The sequence below is a fragment of the Salvia splendens genome, chromosome 13, assembly GCF_004379255.2.
Source record: "Salvia splendens isolate huo1 chromosome 13, SspV2, whole genome shotgun sequence".
Taxonomy (NCBI): Eukaryota; Viridiplantae; Streptophyta; class Magnoliopsida; order Lamiales; family Lamiaceae; genus Salvia; species Salvia splendens.
Genome location: NC_056044.1, coordinates 8972399 through 8995250, shown reverse-complemented (window position 1 = coordinate 8995250; position 22852 = coordinate 8972399). Strand labels below are relative to the sequence as shown.

Here is a 22852-nt window from a genome sequence, read left to right as displayed (position 1 = left end):
GGCATAGAATAATGTTTAGAAAGAACGAGCATCGAGGAGTATATGGATTTACTGATGCTGATTGGGCCAGTAATCCCGTCGATCGAAAATCAACAGCTGGATACTTCACCTTTGTTGAAGGTAATCTGGTAACATGGAGGAGTAAGAAACAAAAGGTGGTGGCACTATCAAGTAAATAAGTTGAGTTCAGAGGGATAAGAAGTAGATTAATGGAGATCCTATGGTTAAGGAGACTGATGGATGAAGTAGGGTTCACCCAAGACAAAAGTCGATTGTACTGTGATAACAAGACGACAATCTGCATATTTGAGAATCCAGTACAACATGATAGGACGAAGCATGTAAAAGTTGACATACACTTCATAAAAGAGAAGCTAGAAAGTGGAGTGTGGAGCTACCATTTGTTTGGTCCGGGGATCAATTAGTCGATATCCTCACCAAAACAGTCAACTCAAGAAGTCTCATGAACGTACTTGGCAAGTTGGGTTTTGGAGACCTCACTACTCAAATGGAGGGGGAGTGTTAAGAAAGGAAAAGCTATTGGGGAATAATCCTAATAATACTCCACAATTATACTCCAAGAATAGAATAGTTTGATTGATATTTGATTGATATTGTTCCTTATGTACACATGTATCAACCCTATATAAAGGGTCAGCCTCTACAATAATGAAATATCAAGGAATTATCAATCATAACACTTTTTTCTATTACTTCTCCTCCTTTATCTTCCTAAGCTATGCCTGATACACATAATGAAAATGCTCATACTTTTTTGGGACAAATGGAAATAGGAAACGCACATGTTTTTATGGACAAAGGGAGTAGTTAGTTTCACCTGAAGAATGACTTGAAGAATGTAATAACTTCACATGGAGAACCACAAATATTAGCAACTGCAGGCAGAAGACAAAAGCCCACCTCTTAATACCATTTTAACCAGTGGCGGAGGGAATAGGGACAAAGGGGGTACGAGTGTACCCCTAAATTTTTTTTTTAGTAGTATTATATATTTAAACACAAATTCTGAGTTTATATTAATAATATATGTATAATGTCCCCTATTTGGCTACTCCAAAAACTACGCGGCCAAACACTAATGTCCCCCTAATCCATATTTGGCTATTCCTCCAATAAATACTGGAAAATAAATAAAATACATAATAAATCAAAAAGTGGTAAAACTCAATTTTAATTCAAAGCATTTTTTACAGAACACAATAAAAATAACAAACCTATTGCCATCCCCAATTGAAAACCGCCGACTGCTTCTGCTTCTTGCATTCTTCCGCCGACGACTACCGCTCTCCAACTCCAGTTTCTTGCCTTCTTCCATGACTTGCCACCTCAATTTTCATCATACACTTTGTTCTTTGTTGAAAAGGTGAGTGATTAGGAATTTAGGTGTAAAAGTTTAGTTCATTAAATAATTTAGGGATTTTGGCAGCTTGTGCAAAATAGAATAATGTTTTACACTTTATGACTCTCTCTTATTGTCTTGGAATTGAGGTGAATTGAAAACAGCCGTGCTTCCAATTATTTGTGGATGAAATTATGTATTATTTTAGGGATTATAGAGTATTAAATGCACAAGTATTTAATTTTAAATAGCTTAATTGTTGTTTTGGATTCTAAATTATTGTGTTTCAATTTTAAAAATTTGATCTTCTGGACTTATTTTCTACAATTTTTGAAGTTCTTACGATGATTGGAAAGAAGATTCCGTTTTCGATGATAAGGGAAAAGCTCAAGGCATTTTGTACTTACTAGAGTCATTTGATTTCGTGTTTATGACACAACTAATGACTACTATATTTGGGTACGCTAACAATTTGTGTCTTGCTTTGCAAAGAAGAGATCAAGACATCATTAATGCTATGGGGCTTGTCACTTTAACCAAAGATCAACTACGGAAAATGAGGGAGGAAGGATGAGAGATTCACTTGAACAAGGTAATCTCAATTTGCAATAAACATGACATTGTTGTTCCAGATATGAAAGCTCACTATAGCCCTCATGGAAGATCAAAACGTTTTGTTCAAAAAGTTTCATATCTTCATCATTTTCGTGTTGATGTGTTTATCAAAGTGATTGACTTATTACTTCAAGAACTTGATAATCGATTCGATGAAGTTAATGTGGAGTTGCTCAGATGTATGGCTTGCTTCAATCCTAAAGATGGTTTCTCTTCTTTTGACAAGGAAAAGGTACTCAAACTTGCCACTTTTTATCCTTCCGATTTTTCAAACATTGATTTGATTTGGAGATATGAGAAGTGATGAAGACTTTCAGAATTTGCGAGATATTAGTTCTCTTTTGGTGAAGCTTGTTGAAACAAAAAGAGATGTGGTTTATTCGCGTGTGGTTTTGCTTATCAAGTTGATTTTGATTCTTCCGGTTGCCACTGCAAGTGTAGAGAGAGTGTTTTCTGGAATGACGTTTGTGAAGAATAAGTTGAGAAATAGAATGGGTGATCAACCTTTGAACGATTGTTTGGTCACTTTCATTGAGAAAGATGTGTTTCTACAAGTATCCGATGATGATATAGTGAATCGTTTTGAAGAAATGAAGACTCGTCGAAAAATAAATTAGATATAATGTAGTTTATTTTTGTATTTTGAAATGCATGACTCTAAAATTTGTATATTTCAAAATATATTGCTTTTAGTATTAGTTTTTATTTTTGGTATGTTATATAATTATTTATCATATGACTCGCACCACCGAATATAAATTCAATTCTTGGATCTACCACTGATTTTAACCATTTTGGTCCAGACTATTCATCTCCCCACAACCCCTACAATTATTTTATCTCCCATTGCCATTGCCACTCTTCTGCAAATCCATCCATGCCGCCGTCGAGAAAACTCTCCCTTGCCATTGTCAATCTCTTCATCTGCGCCGCCGCCAAGCCTCACGACTTCTTGTCTTCCAGCAGCTTATTTCTATCATCGTTTTCTTTAACAGATTTTATTGGTTTTTTAACCGATATTTTTTGCAAACATTGGGTGATTTGCCTTTTTTGCTGCATTCGGCAGTGAACAATTTGGTACCATTGTTTTTGTTGAGTGAATTATACAAATTTCGCTAGAGTTTTTTTTTTTTTTAAATTGTGTTTGTGGTATTTTATATATATTGGACCATTTGAGGCAGTTTATTTTGTTAAAATTTGATTTGCAGGTCTTTCTAATCATTTCTGATTTTTAATAGAATGATGTTGATCTTGTTTATTTACTAGCAGAATCCATCAATTAGTAGAATTCATGTCGATTTGGAGTGTAGAAGTTAGTTTTTTTATTTGGAGTAATTTATTTTAATTACTAATACCCAATATATCAAATAAAAATAATTTGAAATAGTTTTAATTTTATTTTAAATAATTATGCATTTTTATTATTTTGAATAATTTTTGAAGAACAGATAAATGTAGTTAATCTGGTTAACCAAACATCATACTACTAAAATTATCCAAGATATACTTTAGTAAACCAAACAATAATTCCTAATTCAATATTAATTTTATCCTAGACAAAGCCCATCTTGTACTATATCTTCATGTTAATTAGTCTCATGAATCGAACAGCCCCTAACTGTACAGGTGTGTGCATTTAACAATGGGATGCAACAATATCTAGGCACACATTCATGATCCAGTGTATGTAATTTCAAAAATAATACTCCCTCTGTCCCCTAATAGGAGTCGCCCTTTGACCGGGCACGAGTTTTAAGAAATGTAGAGAAAAGTTGGTTGAAAAAGTTAGTGGAATGTGGGACCCACATTTTTATATGGGTTTTATAATAAAATGTGAGTGGAGTGGGTTAGTGGAATGTGTGGCCCATTTATGGTAAAAATGAAGAGTGACTCTTAATGGGGGACGGTCCCAAATGGAAATTAGCGACTCTTATTCGGGGACGGAGGGAGTAATACATACTTAATACAGGGCAACAGATGCATGTGCTATTATTTACTAGTAAATGACGAGACTATATAAGAAGAGGAATGATATGTTACATACCTTATGTGTGAGCACATTCTGTGAGCATCACGCTCGTTTAAGGCTCGTTTAGCATCATTTGTTTTTGTTTATACATTTAGTTTGATTCTAATACATTAAAAATTATTATTGATACTTTTAATTTTACAATTCTCACAATAATCAAAGCTCAATTTATTCGCTTTCTCTATAATTTTAAATAAATAAATAAAATGACAAATAGAACTTTGATTTTTATAATAATAGGCATTGCCCTCAAGTTGTCACGACCGCATTTTGCTAAGGATAGCGAAAGCGGGTAATCCGTGACTAATAAGAGGGATTAAAGAAACGGGGAAAGAAAGGGGTAGAACTCAAGGAACTTGCCGAAAGGGCCAAATCGATTGATACCATAAAATAGAAGCCAAGTATTCAATTACATGGTCTCAGAAATAGAATAATCATCGCATCAACTAAATCAGAGTTCGATGTTGAGACTTTGAAATTCTCACTTAGCAAAAGTACAGCGGAATAAGTCCTTACTAAACGACTTCGTGTATGAAGACACGAATCGTCGAAAGATCCACTTGATTAATTAATAACATCGACTCCGATCAATACTCCTTCCTCTTGACGTTCAACCTGCACATTTAGAAATACATGCAGGGCTGAGTACAAGACTACTCAGTGGACACGTGCCGAAAAGCAAAACATACATTATATAGTTGTCATCCATCAACAGTAACACACGGGAGTTTTCTTAAAAAGGCCCGAGCTTACTAAATTCTTTTGTGATCTTAAAAGTCCGGCTGATCAGTCTAAGTTCTTCAAATTCATACCATAACTGAGAATCGTGTACCGTGAAGGTGGCCACCTTCAGCGGACACCATAGCCGGCCAACCCTCTTAGATGGCTCACAGCCATCTCCGGCTCTCTCACTCCCTTCCAGGGGCTCTCGCACCGCTGTCGTTCCCTCCGCGAGGCAGTCACACCGACGCCGGTGACCCGCGTCGGCTGCCTTCGTCGAGATCCCTGTCGCTACTCCGTCGGACCGCCCATTCCCTAAGCTAAGTCCTCTCCCATTTCCCCTTCCACTCAATTTCTTTTGAGTTCTGGCAGCAACCATGTGATTTAAAAGCATTGACTATGGGTGTGATCGAATTCTTAATCTTGTGATAACTTGATTATTGTATCTTGCTCTTTGGGGTTTATGGTAAAAGCTTCCTATTGTGAAACTTTGGCAGTAGCCGTGGCACTTAACTTTATGTTCTCGTGCTATCTATTTGTTCTAAAGATCATGCCTTAGGTTGTCGATGTTACTCCCATGATTCTAAGTTCTTGTTCATGTGGCTGTTCTATATGATGCGATGGAGGGGTGTTGAGGGGATTACCTCACTTAGTGAATCCTTGGTTTCTTGGCTAACCTCCTTGCTCCCTGCCACTGCATCTCCTTTGATACTCCTTGATAATACTCGAACTTTGGGTTGCTTGAGAGGTGTGGGAGAGGAGTGGTCTTGGGTGGTTTATAAAGCCACATTTCTTGGTTGTTTGTGACTAAAACTTGGGGACAAAGGCTCCTACTTTGGAGTTGCCAACTCTATCTCTTTTTGGACTTGGCACAATGCCTCTTTACTTAATTTGTGCAAGTCTTGGAACCTTAAACTGGCTGATCTCATTAGTTTGTATAGGTGTCTCGGCTGCCCCTATGCTAGCTGCCCATTTCCTTTTTATTTGTGATGTCATATTTGTCCTTACTATACTTGATCTTCTTCCTTTAAGGACCCGTTTTGTAGTGTGGACGGGATATAGCAAGAGTATTAACATAGCATAAAATTTTCAGGCCAAAAGTAGGATAGCGTATGGATAAGAATTTTATCATATATTTTTGTAGAAAAAATAAGTTTTTAGGATTATTGTTCAAGCATGATGTAAATGATATAATTACCCTGCTCATTTAGATCTCTTTTGAATTTGAAGAAACTGCTGCAGCCATAGTTAACCAAAAACAGAAGCCAAATTTCATCCAGAAATTTCAAAATCATTAGATTCACTCATAAATGAGAGGAAATTCAGTTCTAAAATCATAATTGAAGAACCCAGAATTGATTTGCAACCTCAAATTTGTGCAAATTGAAGAATTGATTCTCAATCCATAACCACACAAAAAATTACGGAAATGATGACGTCCATGGAGCGGGATCGAATCTCACTCCGAGAATCGTCACTTATGTTTAACGAATTCGCCGGTCGCCGCCACTACCACCATGTCACAAACAACGGCGTCCATGGCGTGGTTGACAGTGGGGGAGTCGTGGAGATTACGAACAACAGATTGCGTTAGAGAGAGAGACAGTGAACGACGGCTGCCATGGCGAGAGGGGCCGGAAATCGCAGAGAGGAGAGGGGCGGAAAAACATAATTGAGAGAGAGGAGGAAAGAGAAAGGGGAAGGAGGAAAGAGAAAGGGGTAAGAGGGGAAACCTGTGGAAACAATGCATAAACCCGCAAATTTTATGGGATTAATTAACTAAGCCCAACAGTGAAAAGTAGCACTATTCATGCGGGCCTAGCGGGCGGCCGCCTTTTTTTTCGGGCTTTGGGTTTGCATTAATCCAAGCTACAAAATAGAGGATTAACTCAGATAATAAACCTTTTCCATGGTTATCCAGTCTACAAAATGAGCCCTAACTGTTTTGGTATCACAAGTGTAGGTACTCTTGCCTATGTTGCTGCCATTCTGATGCAAGAATTTGCCAAGGAGAAGGAGGCATATGGTTGTCAAATTTGGAGTCTTATGTGGCCGTCGATTAAGAAGAAGAAAAGGTAAGGGACTTGTCCCAATCCTAATCTAATGTTTTTAGCTAACAACCAAATGCTTAGTGTTAGAATCTTTAAAGTGGAGGTTTTTGCATTCCACAATTGTGGTACCACATGATGTAAGCAACATAGTGTCGTCTCTTTCACTTTGTCTTCCCAAAACATATGTAAAATCCTCTTCACAAAGTATTGCACTAATTTATTCTTTTTTGAATGAATAATTTCTTATTCCTTATTCTCAAAGATCGAGCACTTACAATTTCAAAAGGTCGGGATTACAATGAAAATTCTACGATCACACGTCTTCTAAACGACAATTAATTAAGCTAATAAATCCGACTTATCTCGAAAGAAAGGAACGAAATTCCGAGGCGTCACACAAGTTGACTAATTCAGCCCACTTTACAAATCCATGTGCATCTCAAAATGAGAAGATTGAAGAGCTTTTATTGTTTACATATGAAGCATAATTTAATTTGATAATATTATTGGAATTATGGTTATTTAAATTAAATATTTAGTCAAATTTTGAATATAAAAGATCAAATAAAAAAAATTTAATTTTTCTCAATTGTCTCATACTTGTAAAAAAACACCGTCTTTAGTAATGTTCAAAACATAAAAGAAGAAAGGAAAATAGATACTAAAATGAAAAGAAAAGAATAAGAAGAAAAAATATGTAATCTAATAAAAAAAACATTTCGAGCATTGTCAAACGACAACATTTTGTACACAAATGAAACGAATCAGAAAATTTTAACTTCGTAATTTAATTTTTAAAATTGATAAGACTGACTAAAGTTTGACTAAATTTTAAATTTAAATTGTTATTATTCCAATGTTATTAAGGTTTAAATTTATTTTAAAATATTTTTAGTCCTTCTAGTAAAAGCCACTATATATGAAGCCTATGATATTCCATAATACATCCATCCTTTAAAAGTAGAAATTATTTTCATTTTAGCTAGTCTTTTGAAATTAGAAAGTCTTTTTTATAAAAAAAAATTTCTTTTATGAAGTGAGACCAATTCTTTACTAATAATACTTCAATCTATTCGTATCTTTATCTCTCTCTAACTAATTAAATGTGAACTAAAATTTATGCTATTTTTAAAGTTTCTATTTATAAAAAACAGTCATAAAGTATAATCGGTCATTATAACGCAGGAGTATAAAATAAAGTTAAAGTATGTAATATTCAAATTATATAGATTTGCGATCGTCAGAATTGAAATTTACTACAATAAATATGGTTGATGATTCCATGTGAGTGAAGCAAAATCATTTGACAAATTTGACATGGCACAGCCGCTACACGACAAAACATGCTTTGACTCAAATTATTGGCCAATTGACATTTTCAGCCCTACATGTCTCCATCGTCATTTCACAATAATACCATCCTATATATTCACATTAAATATCCTACCTCTAATTCAATATTAATATTTTCATTATTGCATCAAATTGCATAACTATTGTTTCTAATAATTATTATGTCTTTTACTATATACATATAATAACTCATTTTATTTGATGAACTATTTTATATTAATTAGAAATTTTAGAACATTGTAACAAAAGTTCTTGTACAAGATTTTAATTATTTCCAATAATAAAATAAAAGCTTCAAGTTTTTCGTGGTTGATATGGCATATGATTATTTGATTTCTAGTCGTCCGTTTTTCCTCAATTCGTACTAAATTATTGTCATCTTGTAACCTTTAAATGGGACCAAAATATCATTTTTTTCATACGTGACATTTATTATTGATTTTTCTCGCAACTATAATGACCATTTAACAATAACATTGAATGCCAACTGACTCTATCTAAACTGGTTAGCCGTCCCATAAAAATCTTAGAACACAAATTTTAATAAATTCAGATATTGGATATATACTCACTCCCGTCCCATAAAAATAAAAAGACTATTTCCATTTTGTTCATCCCATAAAAATTGTTTACTTCTATTTTTGATAATTTCTTTCTTTATAATGAGGTGAGGTCCATTCTCAACTATCAATACTTAAATTTCGTTTTATTTCTATCTCTCTTTTATTTGACCATTTATAAATTAAAACTCGAGTCATTCCAAAATTTCTATTTTAATAGAATAGAGGGAGTATGATTTTTTGGTAAATAAAAGGTATTTTAAATTTGAGATATAAAATATGGTTGCAGTCAAATCTTAGAGAAAGAAAAGACTTTGTGAACATCAAATAAGATAAGTATTGTAGAGTATATTTTTGGTGTACGTGGTAGGGTCTTTTTATTGTAGAAATTAATACGTACAATGCAATTAATTATATATGTATATAAAGTCATTGCACATATAGTAAAATTACAGCACTAAATATAGACAAAATATTCGTCGATCATGGTTTTTGAAGCTGGGCATGGCACTTATCTCAACTAAGAAAAGCATCAATGCTATAGTCGATTTCACAGAATGACTGAAAGAATGATTCCTGAATTTTGCAATAATATAAATGATTTGTGTATTCATATACCAACACATACATAAATGCATAAGTTTAAAGCTAAAAACATCAAGTATTTATTTTGAGAACTTCGACCAAAATGTTTTTCAAACAAATGTAAGTCTCAATTTATACATTTTAGTCTCTCCACACAAATTAGTCAATTTTCCAATTTGAAACAATTCACTACTAATAAAATATCTCAACTGACACATCTCTATATATTCATTTTTCTCTTATATTCCATGCGATGATTGGGACATGCATCTAAAGGCCCATATACCTCGCCCAATAATCGCTCAAGGGTTCATCGTACCCTTGCTTCACACTAGTTATTTCCCTCTTCAGCGCGCTTGTCTTGGATGATGGGAAAAACTCACCTAGGAATACTGAATTGAAATCGGCCCAACTCTCAATGGAGTCGGGGGACAGGCGCATGAACCAGGTGTTTGCCTCCCCTTTCAAAACAAACGGCAAAGCCTTCAATCTGTAATCATCCTCGGTCGCCCCTGCTGGCCTCCTCTGCGCCCTACAAATCTTACAAAACTCATGAAGGAACTCGTAAGGCCCTTCGTAACTCTTCCCGCAGTATGTAGGCAGAATTGCAATCACATGAGGCTTCACATCACAGGCAGTTTGCCCTGGGGTCACAACTATGGCTTGAGGTGGTTCTCCCTCGGTATGTGCGTTCAGCGTCCCTATCTCAGGATCTTCTTCTCCTTGAGCGGCCATCCTTCTCGGGTTTCCCTCTATCCTCGGTACCTCTTCCGGTATTGGTCCTTCTATGGTGTATTGCTCCTCATCACTAATCGAACCTAAGTCAGACAAAGCCGTCGACAAGCCGGATCGAGTGGTTACAAGTATAGATCCTCGCTGAAGTATCTTCGGCCTCCACTGGTCAGGAGCCGAGTTGCTTCTCATAAACTGAAATGAAAAGAAATAGAAAAAGTTATCCACAATAAATATGCCAAAGTATCACGCACAATATCTACTAATAACGCCATCCATCCCCGGCAACGGCGCCATTTGAAAGTGCAGGTTTGCGTAGGTGTCGTTCAAACAAAGACGTATCCTACTGATCAGGATGAACAATTCCCTGCTAAGCCTAAAACCTGGTATCAATAATTCCTTAACCCTCTTCTACTGGGTAGTATAGTGAAGGTAGGGGTCGAATCCCACAGAGATGGTGACGGTTGGAGTGATTGTGGTGATATTCTGGAAGGTTTGGTTAGCTACCACGCTTTGGGTTGAGATTTATCTAGGCTGGAATTTAAGGTGGTACTCTACTGACTAGGAGACGGGAAAGGTGTTGGACAGGCAGCTGAGTACGTGGAAAGTGGGGAACATGGTTTTTGGCTAATAAATGTGGAAGGTACGAGTTTACTATAAAAGGTTAAACAGAATATCAGAGGAAAAAGAGGTAGTTAGGTGACTAGGCCTACAGGTCTGAAAAGTAACAGCTGAAAAGTAAGGAAAAGTAAAGGACAAAAGCAAAAAGTAACTAAAAAGTAAATGTGGTCCCAAATTTGGATGTGGACATTGTCTTCTCCAGCAAGTCTGAACACAAATCAAACAACTCAGGTTCCATGAACGAGAAATGCATATTAACAACTTCACAAAAACAGATCTACAATCTAAACTCCAAATCAAAAGATTAAACACTGAAACTGCAATTATGCTTACTGGTCAACATGCAGGGTGGCAGAATAACGTAAACTCAGATTTCACACTAAGACACTTCTGGAAAATAAATCTAAACAGCCACTGAACTAAAAAATCACAGATCGAACAACTCCAAATGAAATCATGCTTCCAACACTTAGAAATTACTGCAACAACTAGATCTAAGCTACATAGGCAGAATGAAACAGATTTGAACAGAAAGAGATGCATAAAAACAACTTCATTGCATAAAACATTTGGATCTCAACAAAACACTTCAAAGGATGATAAGTACTGAAAATGCAGCAGATCCAACGAAAGAAAAACAAGTAAAGGTTAACTAAGAAAGCGAACAAAGATTGTTTTGCCACTCCGGGCGATGAAACTGCTACTACTACGGAATAAACTGGCTGGAACGGTAGAATGGAACTCCGGCAAACTGATGATCTTCAAGTGACCATGGCTGTGGCGAGGAACGAGACTCTGGACTGGGCTGAAGGACTGAACTACCAAGAGAATTCTACCTAAGAGTGATGATGATGAATCCCCCCCTCTCTCTCTCTCCAAGTGGCTTCCTTTTATAGGGAGGCTTACCCTTGATTTTAGGGTAAAACCTTATGGCGAGATGACTTCTTTGCCCTTAATTGTGGTTGATCAGTCCCAGCTATCCTTCTTCTCCATCTCAAGCCATTTTTGCATGTATACTGGTCAGTACGTAAACGTTCTGACGCCCTTTTCACCTGAAGTATCTGAAGCTTTGCCTACTGGCTAGAACACTTTTCCTGCACACTTTGAGCAACTGTTTTGCAGATATAATCAATTATGCACATCATACTGACCAGTAACCAAGGCCTAGAATACGACTTATCACCTCCCAACAAGCGCTTTGTTTTAAGTCGTGGCTCGACTTGAAGTTGTCCAACTAGGTGGGTGAATCAATGACCCTTGTGTTGAAAACCGTGAATTGGACCAATTTAGTGCCCTACTTTTTCCACCATTTGTATTTTCCTTTCGCGGTCTTGATCACATAGATTTTGGGGTCGACTTGTGGTTGAGTTTTCTTCTTTTTCCTCTTTTTTGATTTTTTCTGCGACGGAACCTTAGGAGGATTAGGCTTGCCCTTTTTAGGAGCTTGAGGCAAAGCATTAACAAAAAAAATAGAAAGGTTAGAAAGATCTTCCCCTTTTTGTGGTCCCTTAGGCTTTGTTGTGTAGGTCATCATAATTACCCTGCATTCATACTCCATCTTTACTCTTTGCGCCTCTTCATACTTGAGCATCGCGCTCTCTATCTTGTAGGTGGACATGCTAATATTGTCGCTAAGCGTGATCTCCCCCCTACCTACATCACTAAGAGCTTTGCTCGTGGCTAGAAAATCTCTGCCTAGGATTAGAGGTACATTCTTATCTACTTTCATATCAAGCACAATGAAATCGGCAAGGAAAATAAAATCATCTACCTTTACCAACACATCCTCGATCATGCCCACCACATTGATTGCAGAGTTATCGGCCAACATTATGATCACATCCAAAGTTTTGAGTGGTCTGATGTTGAGCTTTTCATAGTACTTTAATGGCATGATGTTTATGCTCACCCCAAGATCGCAGAGAGCTTTGTCCACCTTTCCTTGCCCAATTGAGTATCTAATGATGAATTGACCGGGATCCCTTTGCTTCACGGCCTTCTCCCTTTGAATGATTTCACTGCAGTGATGAGGTAACTTAAGGTCAGTTTTTGTAGGCTTCTTCTTCTTTAGTACAGCCTCCCTTAGTAGCTTTGCATACCTAGGTATTTCCTGCAACGATTCGACAAGAGGAATATTAGTATGGACCTTACAAAACATGTTTAAAAAAAGTGCTTGAATTGCTCTTCAAGCTTAAACTTCATCTTTGGCTGGAAAGGGGGTATGATCCCATTGTGCCGCACGAGTCCATCCTGAACTGCCCGCGCTTCGACTGGTACTCGGCCATTGCATTCTAGATGACAACCTCCATGCTCTCGCCGCTGCCACTTCCTGAAGTTGTTGACGTGGAGCTTAATCCCATCCCAACACTTGCAGAGCTGCTCCTTGTTCCGCTTGTACGCCCACGTCAGCTTCACCGTGTTGTACTTCGCCTCGATCTGCTGCCACATCCTGGCCGTCGTCTGGTGGTTAGCGTTGATCGAATCCTCCGATATACCGATCCAACACTCAGTCACCTTCAAGTACTCCTCCGGAGTGTAGTCAGTACGCCCGACGGAGTACTCGTTGTTGGGGTCGTTTGATGGAAGTGGGATGGCTGGCGCCTTCTCCTTCCGGGTTGTCTTCTTCCTCCGCGTCAGCACCGGAGCGGAAGGTTCCGTTTAATGTGGAACTGGTAAAGTAAGAGAGAAGTAGTGTTAGTGGAATGTGGGGTTCATATTATTAGTAAGAGAGAAGGAAAAAAAGTAAGAGAGAATTAGTCTTAGTGGAATGCGGGGTCCATATTATTAGTAAGAGAGAAGGAAAAACGTAAGAGAGAAGTTGTTGAAAACTTTCCTTTTTTAAATGTGCTCTATTTTTTGTGAACAACTGAAAATGGCAAATGTGCTCTATTTTTCGTGTATAAAGTTTGAAAAATAAAAAATCAATCCAGAAAACGTGTCGAGCTCGTCCTCGTCCACGCTCGTCCGAGATCCTACAATAGGCGGACGACGCTTCGGATGAGCGACGGGCGAGAGAATGTCCGCACCAAACCTTTGATCAGCCCACTCGTCCGCGAGATCGTATGTCCCCTTGCAATGGGCGGACGAACCTGAGCTCGTCTAGACGAAGTCTACACCATTGCAGGTGTAATGGCACGGGATTTTAATAGATGTTATTTTGTGTGTTAAGTGGAGAGAGTAAATAGCATATTTATATTAATGTAAGAGAGAGCTTTTTCCAAAAAAAGAAAATGCAAGAGCTTTTGCGGGACAAACTAAAAAAGAGAGTGTGAAATCTATTATTCTTTCTCTTACTTTACTTTTTCACTTTAATTATTTATTATTGTTTTTCTAAAATATGTACAGAAAATGATATGTTTCTATTAACATGGAACGGATGAAGTATCAATCTTAATTTATTGAGGAATATCTTTCAATTAAAAAAATTACAGAACGCGATAAAGTATTGCATTTCCCCCAAAGGCGGACCTACATGTTAGGGTGGGGGGCCACTGGAACCCCCACCAATTTTCAGGTTATGTTAATACTCCCTCCGTCCCACAAAAGATGTCATACTTGGGGAACGACACGGGATTTTAGGAGATTTTATTTTGTGCGTTAGGTGGAAAGAGAATATAATATTTATATAATTGTGAGAGAGAATTTTTTTATAAATGGAAATGTGACATCTTTAGTGGGACAAACTAAAAAGAAGGTGAAACATGTTTTATGGGATGGAGGGAGTATATTTCATGGGAAAATCTGAATTGTTGCAGTAGTTCAAGTGGCTGTATAGTTAGGCTAAAATTCTTGAGCTCTTGTTGCCCCAGTTTGATTTCTACAAGTGCAATATGTACTATTTTTTTTGTATTATTCATTTTTTTTTTTGTGTTATTGGGTTTGGTTTGTAACACCCAACATAAAATTCCTACATCTGCCACTAGTTGTTCCATGTTTTTGTGATGGCTCCATTGGCAAAAATTAAAACATAGCAATGACAGGTGCATATATATTAATTTAGCATTCCAAATTAGACCAAAGAATTGCTTTTTTAATGAGTATTACTATCGTCGCGAGAATCTATGGATTGTAAATGTTAAAATTCGAGGCACATTTCTTTCTAATTCATTTTTAATTGCAATCTAACACGCCCCATGTTACGTATTGAATCTTGCCAGAATCAAGAATGATCGCATGAACATGAATAAATCAAAATAACAAACAATAGTACAATATTGTTAATCTTGTTTGGTGAGCAATCTACGTCTAGGGGATCTCCTCTAATATAAACAGGGGATATTGGTCCTTAATATCATGAAATTTTTAAAAAGATTAGAGACTTCTTTTGTCGACGACGACGGGAAGTATCAATTTTAAAAATTGCAGGGAATCTTATCGCATTTAAATCGAGAGCAATGTTTTTGTGTTATAGATGTCCATAATTTTCAAATGACCTCCTAAATATTGTTATATATAATCCACATTTTTCTACGATTCACTAAAACACTGTAGAGAGATAGAGAGAGTGAAATCAATAAGCATGGTGGGGGCTTCTTCCCGTTGCAGCAATGGCGATTACGATTGGGCTAAGCAAGTGAAGCAATTTGACGAAACAAAAGCCGGCGTCAAGGGTTTGGTAGATACCGGTATAACGAATATTCCCGATCTCTTTGTGCACCCGCGCAAGAGCTTGGAGAGCGATATTCAGGCCTCGTCGCCGTCGCTGGAGCTGCCCACGATCGACTTCGGGGAGGCGCAGAGGGGTGGCGCAAGAGTGGGGGTTCTTCCGCATAGTGAACCACTCGATCCCTTTGGAGACGATGGACGCCATGCTGGCCGCGGTGAAGCGCTTCCACGAGCTGCCTAACGCTGACAAGGCGCCATTCTACACGGACGACGCGAAGAGGAGGGTGAGGTTCCGCAGCAATCTGCCCACCAGAGCGAACGGCGTCGCGTTCTGGAGGGATTTCCTCACGTGCATCTTCCAGGACGACCAGCTTAACCCTGAGGAAATGCCCTCAGTCTGCAGGTAAAACTGTAAATAAGGTCTTTTAAAAGGTGAGTAGCGCATTTCTAATAAATCTGTAATTAATTACAGGGCAAGAGTATGTGAAATACATGATTGAGTTAAGGGAGGTGATTGGCAGAGCTACTTTCGGAGGCGCTGGGGCTGTGCCGCGACTACCTATCGGGAATCGAGTGCATGAAGAGCCAGTCGTTGGCGTGTCTGTATTATCATAAATGTCTGGAGCCAGACAAAACTCTGGGATCGTCCAAGCATTCCGACACTATTTTTTTGACCTTACTGATGCAGAATTCCCTCAGCAGCCTCCAGATTCTTCACCGCGATCAATGGGTCGACATCCCTCCGGTTCGTGGGGCCCTCGTTGCCAATATTGGTGATCTCATGCAGGTATGTAGTAGGTATAGTATTCCTTCCGTCCCAAAAAAATGCTCCCTTAATTTGCATTTATGTAGTAGGTATAGTATTCCTTCCGGCCATCGTTTGTATGGATACTTACTTCTTCTAGATATAAAATTATCGATAAAAATATACACTTCTCTTTTACTTTATTATTTATGAGCCCCACAATCCACTACATTATTTCAAAATATTTTTTCTCTGTTTTTCTTATTTTTTCACCCCCAATTAACCTATTTCTATGGGACTGAGGCAGTAAGCCGAAACCCTAAGGTTTTATGGTTAGGGCTGATAATTTACAGTAACTCGAAGAAGAAAATAACTCGAATGCCCTAAACCCGAGTGTGTCAACCCGATTAACATCCCTACTCCATCTTTGTGAAATAGATTATTAGCAATGACAAGTTCATAAGCGTGGAGTACAGAGTGCTTGCACAGTCTGTAGGGCCAAGGATTTCGGTGGCAAGCTTCTTTACTCCGAGCATGATCAAAGAGATTCTTTCCGACGAGAATCCGGCTGTGTAAAAAGAATTCATGTTCGGAGAATACTGGACATTTTACAAGACTAAATTTCAGGAAGTCGCATCGGCATTGTCGCATTACAAGATATGATGATGTTGTATTGTTGTTGCTTTGCTTTAGCTTATTTTCGTTTGGGGTTATATGTGTTTACATCATTCGCATGTAAACCTAATAAAATCAGTCGTTGTCAATTTCATCACCTGATTTGTTGAGTTTATCTGAATTAAATGTGGGATGTCATGATAAACAATTTATTGTACGTCACTTACATTTGTACCAGAAAATCAAGTAAGAAAGATAATTAAGGAGATAAAGTAGGAGATATGAGTGAGTTAATTATTATCAAAAAAGAAAATGTTACACTTAGATTGGGATATCCTGAAAAGAAATGCTTCATTTGTCCCACAGTAAGAGTCATGTTCTTATTTCGAATGGTCTGATAGTGTCGGCGTCGGATGTCCTCTGCGTTTTCATGTCAGTGGCCATGGTTTCCAGATCATTTAGGGATGATATAATTATGTAATATGATTTCATTCATAAGGTTTTTAAATTATTAGTAGTATTTAATAAGATGCTTTATAACGCATTTGTGAATAAGATTTGTAAAATTTATTTATTTTCGTTTTTATTTTTTATTAAATTTGAAAATTATACTCCGTAAGCCAAATATGATCAATATACCACACAGATCTATCGGATTTATAGAATAACCATCGTAAAAAATTGACACTAATATTCAAGTTTGTGATTATTAAGATGACTTTTGAAGTTTATAAAAAAATATCAGAATTTCTTCAAAGTATTTTTCTTAAGGCCAAAATCCCTTAAAAGAATAATACTACTTCGCTCCACATTAACAGTCACATTTTACTTTTACCAAAAATAATAAGTAGGTCTCATATTCCACTAGCTCACTTTACTCACGTTCTATTATAAAACAATATAAAAAAAGTGGACATCATATTCCACTTACTTTTTCAACCTACTATTTTTACATTTCTTAAAATCCGCGCTCATACCAATACGACTCCTATTGTGGGACGCAGGGAGTGCTCCACATGATTAATTTGTGATATCATTCTCAATTGTTTTCTACAAAGAGTAGTAAATATTTTTTTTATACTATATAATTAAATTATAAAACAAAATTTCAGTTATATATTATTTTTACGATAACATTTCATACGTAAAGTTAATTATTAATTTGATTACATTTGTTTTCTAAATCTATTTCTCCATCACAATTCATAAGTAAAAATAACTCGAATTTAATTTCATTTATTCTTTTAGGGAATTGATAAATTTACATAAATGTATATACTACTACAAAATTAGGCTTATTTCGTCATTTTTCAGAGCATCAGCAATGGAGGCGTCAAAATCGCGACGCCGATTTTTCTCCGATGCCGGTTCTGACGCCGAACCATTGCGACCGGCGTCGGCGAGATCGGCGTCAATTTCGGCGTACTCATGCCGATTCATGTGGTGACGCCGGTTCTAACGCCGATCCTCACGGCGCCATTGTAGGCCCCGGATCGGCGTCAGACCGGCGTCAGAATTTAATTTTTAATTTTTAATTTTTTTTTCGAAAACACTATATATACGCGCTTTGAACGTCATTTTCATTCGCACCACTTGTTTTAACGAGTACTCTCTCTATCTTTCTTTCTGTACAAGATCAATAACGAGCAATGGAGAACAACTACGCAGGAACTCCAGTGACTCCCGGGGTAGGGTCTCAGACTCCCCCGACTCCCGGGGTAGGGTCCCAGACTTCCCGGCATGCAGCCCCCTATGCAGATGATGCCGGGGGTGGGCACCCGGCATGCAGCCACCGGCGCAGCAGATGATTCCACCGGCGCAGGGGACGCCCCGGGGGGGGGACAACGCCTATCGGCCGACTTTTGATTTTTCCACCGGTTCTTCGCACACATCGACCCCAATGGATGCACAGTATACGGAGACCTTCTCCTTAGCGGACTTGGGTTTTGATATTAACGAGGTTCCGGAAACTCTCATTCAAAGCCAGGGGGTAGGGCGGGGTAAGAAGAAGGGCAAGGCCAAGAAGGTCGGCGAGTCGTCGCAGCCGGAGGAGGATAGCCGGGTCCGGAGGAAGTGGACGGACGCGGAGAACGTTGTGGTTGCCAAGGCATGGGTGAGTGTCTGCTACGATCCTCTCGTTTCGAACAACCAGAGGATCGTCAACTTGTGGGCCAAGATAGCCGCAGCCTACAGGGCATTTTGCCCTGAAGGGAGACCGCGCACCAGGGAGGAGTGCCGGAAGTGCTGGGACCGAATCAGGTCTGGCGTCTCTCGATTTTCGGGTTTGTACGCCAACGCCCTCCGCATGCAGACCAGTGGCCAAACAGGGGAAGACTGCAGGAGGATTGCGGAGAGAGCCTACCCCGATCCGCAGAAGAAGTACTATGAGTTCACCTACTAGAACTGCTACGTTGTGCTCAACGAGTCGGAGAAATTCCGGGCAGGTGTCGACGCTGGCTGGCCGAAGAAGCAGAAAGTGAACTATACCGGAGATTATAGCGGCAGCAGCGGTGGTTCGACAGACCTCCCCGAGACGGCCTAGGAGGTCCGACCCCTCGTTCGTTCGGTCGCCGACCTCGCCCGGTTGGCCAAAGGCGGGCGCAACAGGTTGCGAGGGCGGGCACCCCGAGTTCCCAGGGGTCCATTCGGCATCCCCCCTCGGCAGGTCTACCGAGGAGCTCAAATTCTTCGCGCGCCAACAAACGCGCGCTCAAATGTTGAAGACCTTAGCCGACTTCCAATCGGCGGTGGACCCCGAGGTGAATGATTATCTTCGTGTATTGCTCCAGAGCCAGCGTGAAGAATTGGAGGCAATGAGGAGGGAGACCGGCGGGAATAGCCGCGGCGTAGGTGGCGACAGAGGCGGCGGCGACGACGGTGAAGAAGGGCTGGGCGACGACGGAGACGAGGATGGCGGCGAGGTGTTTTTTTTTTTACTTTTTTAATTGTACTTTTTTAATTTTTGTACTTTTTTTAAATTATTTGTACTTTTTTAAAATTAATGTACTTTTTAAATTTTAATAGTATTATTCGAATTTCCCGTATTTGTCTCGTAAATTAAAATTCCGTATGTTGATACGATTGTAAATTAAATTATATAATTATTATTAGTGATGTGAATAGGTAGTGGGAAGGCTATTTGAGGGTTATTTGATGTCCAGTTGATGTGGCAGGAGAATTTTAGTGTTGATGATGTGACAGTGTGAAGGCTATGTGAAATCCAATCTCATTGTGGATGCTCTCATTATTTTCAAAATTTGAGGAATTTTCCAATTTTAGTTGCAGATTCATTTTACATTAAAATCCTTGACCACATCAAAGGAATGAACAACTTCTTCAAAAATAAAACTTTTTTAATATTTTTTCTATAAAATAAGTTTAATTTTCAGAAATGTATATATAGTTTTTATTTATATTTTTTTTCTTAGTTTTTGACATAAAATATGGAATGAGTTGACAGAAGTAAAAAGAAAAGAAAGAGGCAAAAACTTGATAATTAAATTAGATTTTATTAAAAAAAATTAAATTTTTAAAAATATAATAATAGGAGAGACTCATTTCTACATTATTTTCTTACATGCATTCTCTGCCCTTTAACTATTTATTAGTATCATTTTTTCAAAATACATGCAAAATGAAACGTCTCACTCAAACACTCAATAACGTTATTTTGCTGCAGCAAAAAGAGCAGGTAAAAAAAATACAAGAACTAAGGAAAAAAATCACAACAGCACTCAAAATTACATAAGAAAATATACACACATTGTCACAGATAGAAAGGAAATTGTTGCCAGAACCTCTGCTACTAAACAGTCAACACACAAAAATAATGTTACAAATTACAATGGTTTGGAACTAGAAGAAGCCTCCAAAAATAACTCCGGCTCCATCAGAGCAGTGGCTATCGGAAACGTTAGTTGTTTGTTATGAACTTGCAGATTAATTCGAAATTTTAGGTTGCAACAGCTGCATCAATGACCATAAAACATCCATCCGGTGCATGCTTCGGTTATTCTGCTCCAAGGAAAGCTAACATATTAGAAATGTTGTACAAAGGCATAGCCAAAATCTAAACCAAGTCCCATACTATTACGGATGAAAGCTGCAAGTGATTTGGGTTTCGATCCGGACTAAAACTTAGACTATCCCTCCCAGTTTGGCTGCCTTCTTTAACCAATTTATTCATAAATAATCTGCACTTGGCCACATAACATGTGCTAGCAAAATAACAAAAATGATCATCCTAATGATTTCATCTTTATTCCAAATTAGCCAAGTCCCCTTCATACTCATCATGCAAAATAAAACATTTCTATCTTGGTAAGGACAACAAAGCTAAAGAAGATCGACTTTAACTATGTTGCTTATAGTTCCATTTTTAGATTTGACTGCAAAACATGGATTAAATCTTTTCAATGATTTGACATGGAATATGTTAAGCACATAACTGATAGAGATTATAACCACAAGTGGAACCTAAATTCATTTTATCTGTCAATTTCACTACAATTAGATGTGTACCTCAACCACAAAGCACATCCAAGCTTATTTCCATAGGCTTCTGATACGCCTTTCAAAATACTTAGACCAAAGCTTCTGATTGCTTCTGCTATCTCAAGAAACTGGTCACACTCTTTGCACAGCATCTATATCAAGCAAGCAGGATAACTTGGAGATTAGAAGATGAGAAAATTCCATTTTATATCTTGAAACAGAGTCAGCTCATGCCACCAACTCAATTGAGTTCAAAGACTTATTTTGGATAAAAACAACAGATTTCTAAAGTTCTATTACCTCAACCAACATTTGCCCGTTATATTTATATTTTCAACTATGATTGGGCATACTTTTTGGTCGTTTTCCCACTTCTACAGCCCAGCTCGAACCCTGCTCACTACGTGAAAATTTCCTCATACCAGTGTCCTTGTCAAGAAACTGAAAAAATAAATTTTCTTTTCCAGTTAAAGCCAATAAAAATAATAAATGTTACTCCTCCGTCTCACTACAAGTGATTGATTGCCCAAAGTGAAAGAAAACGCAGAAAGATAATAGCATTTGCACAAATAGGAACGAATGTGCTTCTGGATTGAATAATATCAATCGTTCACCTTTGACGCAGAGCATTTATGTAGCTTTTCTGAATGCTTGGTAAACACTTTGCATAAAGATCATGTGCTTAATTGTTCGCTCAAGAAGTGAGTCAATACTGCACTGTGTAATTCAGAAGTTTCAGCAAATAACAAATTAGAAAATGGAGAACTATCATAAGCAAGAAATTATGGTGCTGATATCACCTTTGATCCATTTGGAATAAGCTTCTCGCAATTTTTTATCCGGTCTTGGATCAACTGTCTATCCCTGGCCTTGGCCTACAGCTTTCACCAGGTCTAGCTCTCTTTTTAGATGTCTTTAATGGTACTTGAGACCTTTCCATATTCACTGCTCTACTAGAACTGGTTGGTGAGATACCTTTCATAGATTCAACACCGTATGTCACTGAGTTGAAGCTACATGATGTGTCTCGGTCAAATGAAAAACTGCCGAACTCAGAGTGCCTACACTATTGCAAGGTGTTCTGTCAGCAGTCAATAGAGATTCCCAGTGTCACGGCATGAATCTCACTTTCTGTGTTCATCTCCCTTATGACTCGCTTTAGCCACCACTGCATCTAGAAGGTGCATATCAGGGTTCTCCATCAGCAGACTGCAACTGCCAATTCCCTGAGAAATCTCAGGCCATCTCTGAACCAATATTTTCTGCCTCCCAGACGCAATCATTTTTGTTTCTGGAAAGAAGGTCCCAATGCCTCAAACAGTTCCATAGCCAGCACAGAAACTGAAAGGTGACGTCTGCATCTCAACACAATTAGGCCTGATTGGTACTTCTGGTTTGCAAAATCTAGTGTAGGACATTGGATGCGACCATTTGAGAACCCTCAGTAGGTAGGGTTTCATTACATAAGCTAGACTTTTCAAACCTGACATTATTGATGGGTGGCGCACAAATAACTTCTGCCATCTTCCCTGAATTCCCAACACCATTCGATTCTCCAACATGTTTTGATTCATTAACAAATTCCATCTCCCTTGTTGTTTCCTTGTAAGGATATTCTCACAACTTGAGGAAGTAGAATATCATTTGCAGGTTCGAGCATTCTGCACTTTTCATGCATCTTCACTTTCAGATTTTTATTTAAAAGCCCCCCTTTGGAGGCAAAATATGATCTTTATTAATACATACTCCAAGCGGTGAAATCAACTG

At 38.1% G+C, this 22852-nt stretch overlaps 2 pseudogenes; one reads left to right on the top strand and one right to left on the bottom strand.

The window, feature by feature from the left end:
* Nucleotides 1-15145: 15145 nt before the first annotated feature.
* On the top strand, nucleotides 15146-16639 carry LOC121761744 (annotated as a pseudogene).
* A 3662-nt stretch (nucleotides 16640-20301) lies between these two features.
* LOC121760444 lies at nucleotides 20302-22575 on the bottom strand (annotated as a pseudogene).
* Between the last annotated feature and the right edge of the window lie 277 nt (nucleotides 22576-22852).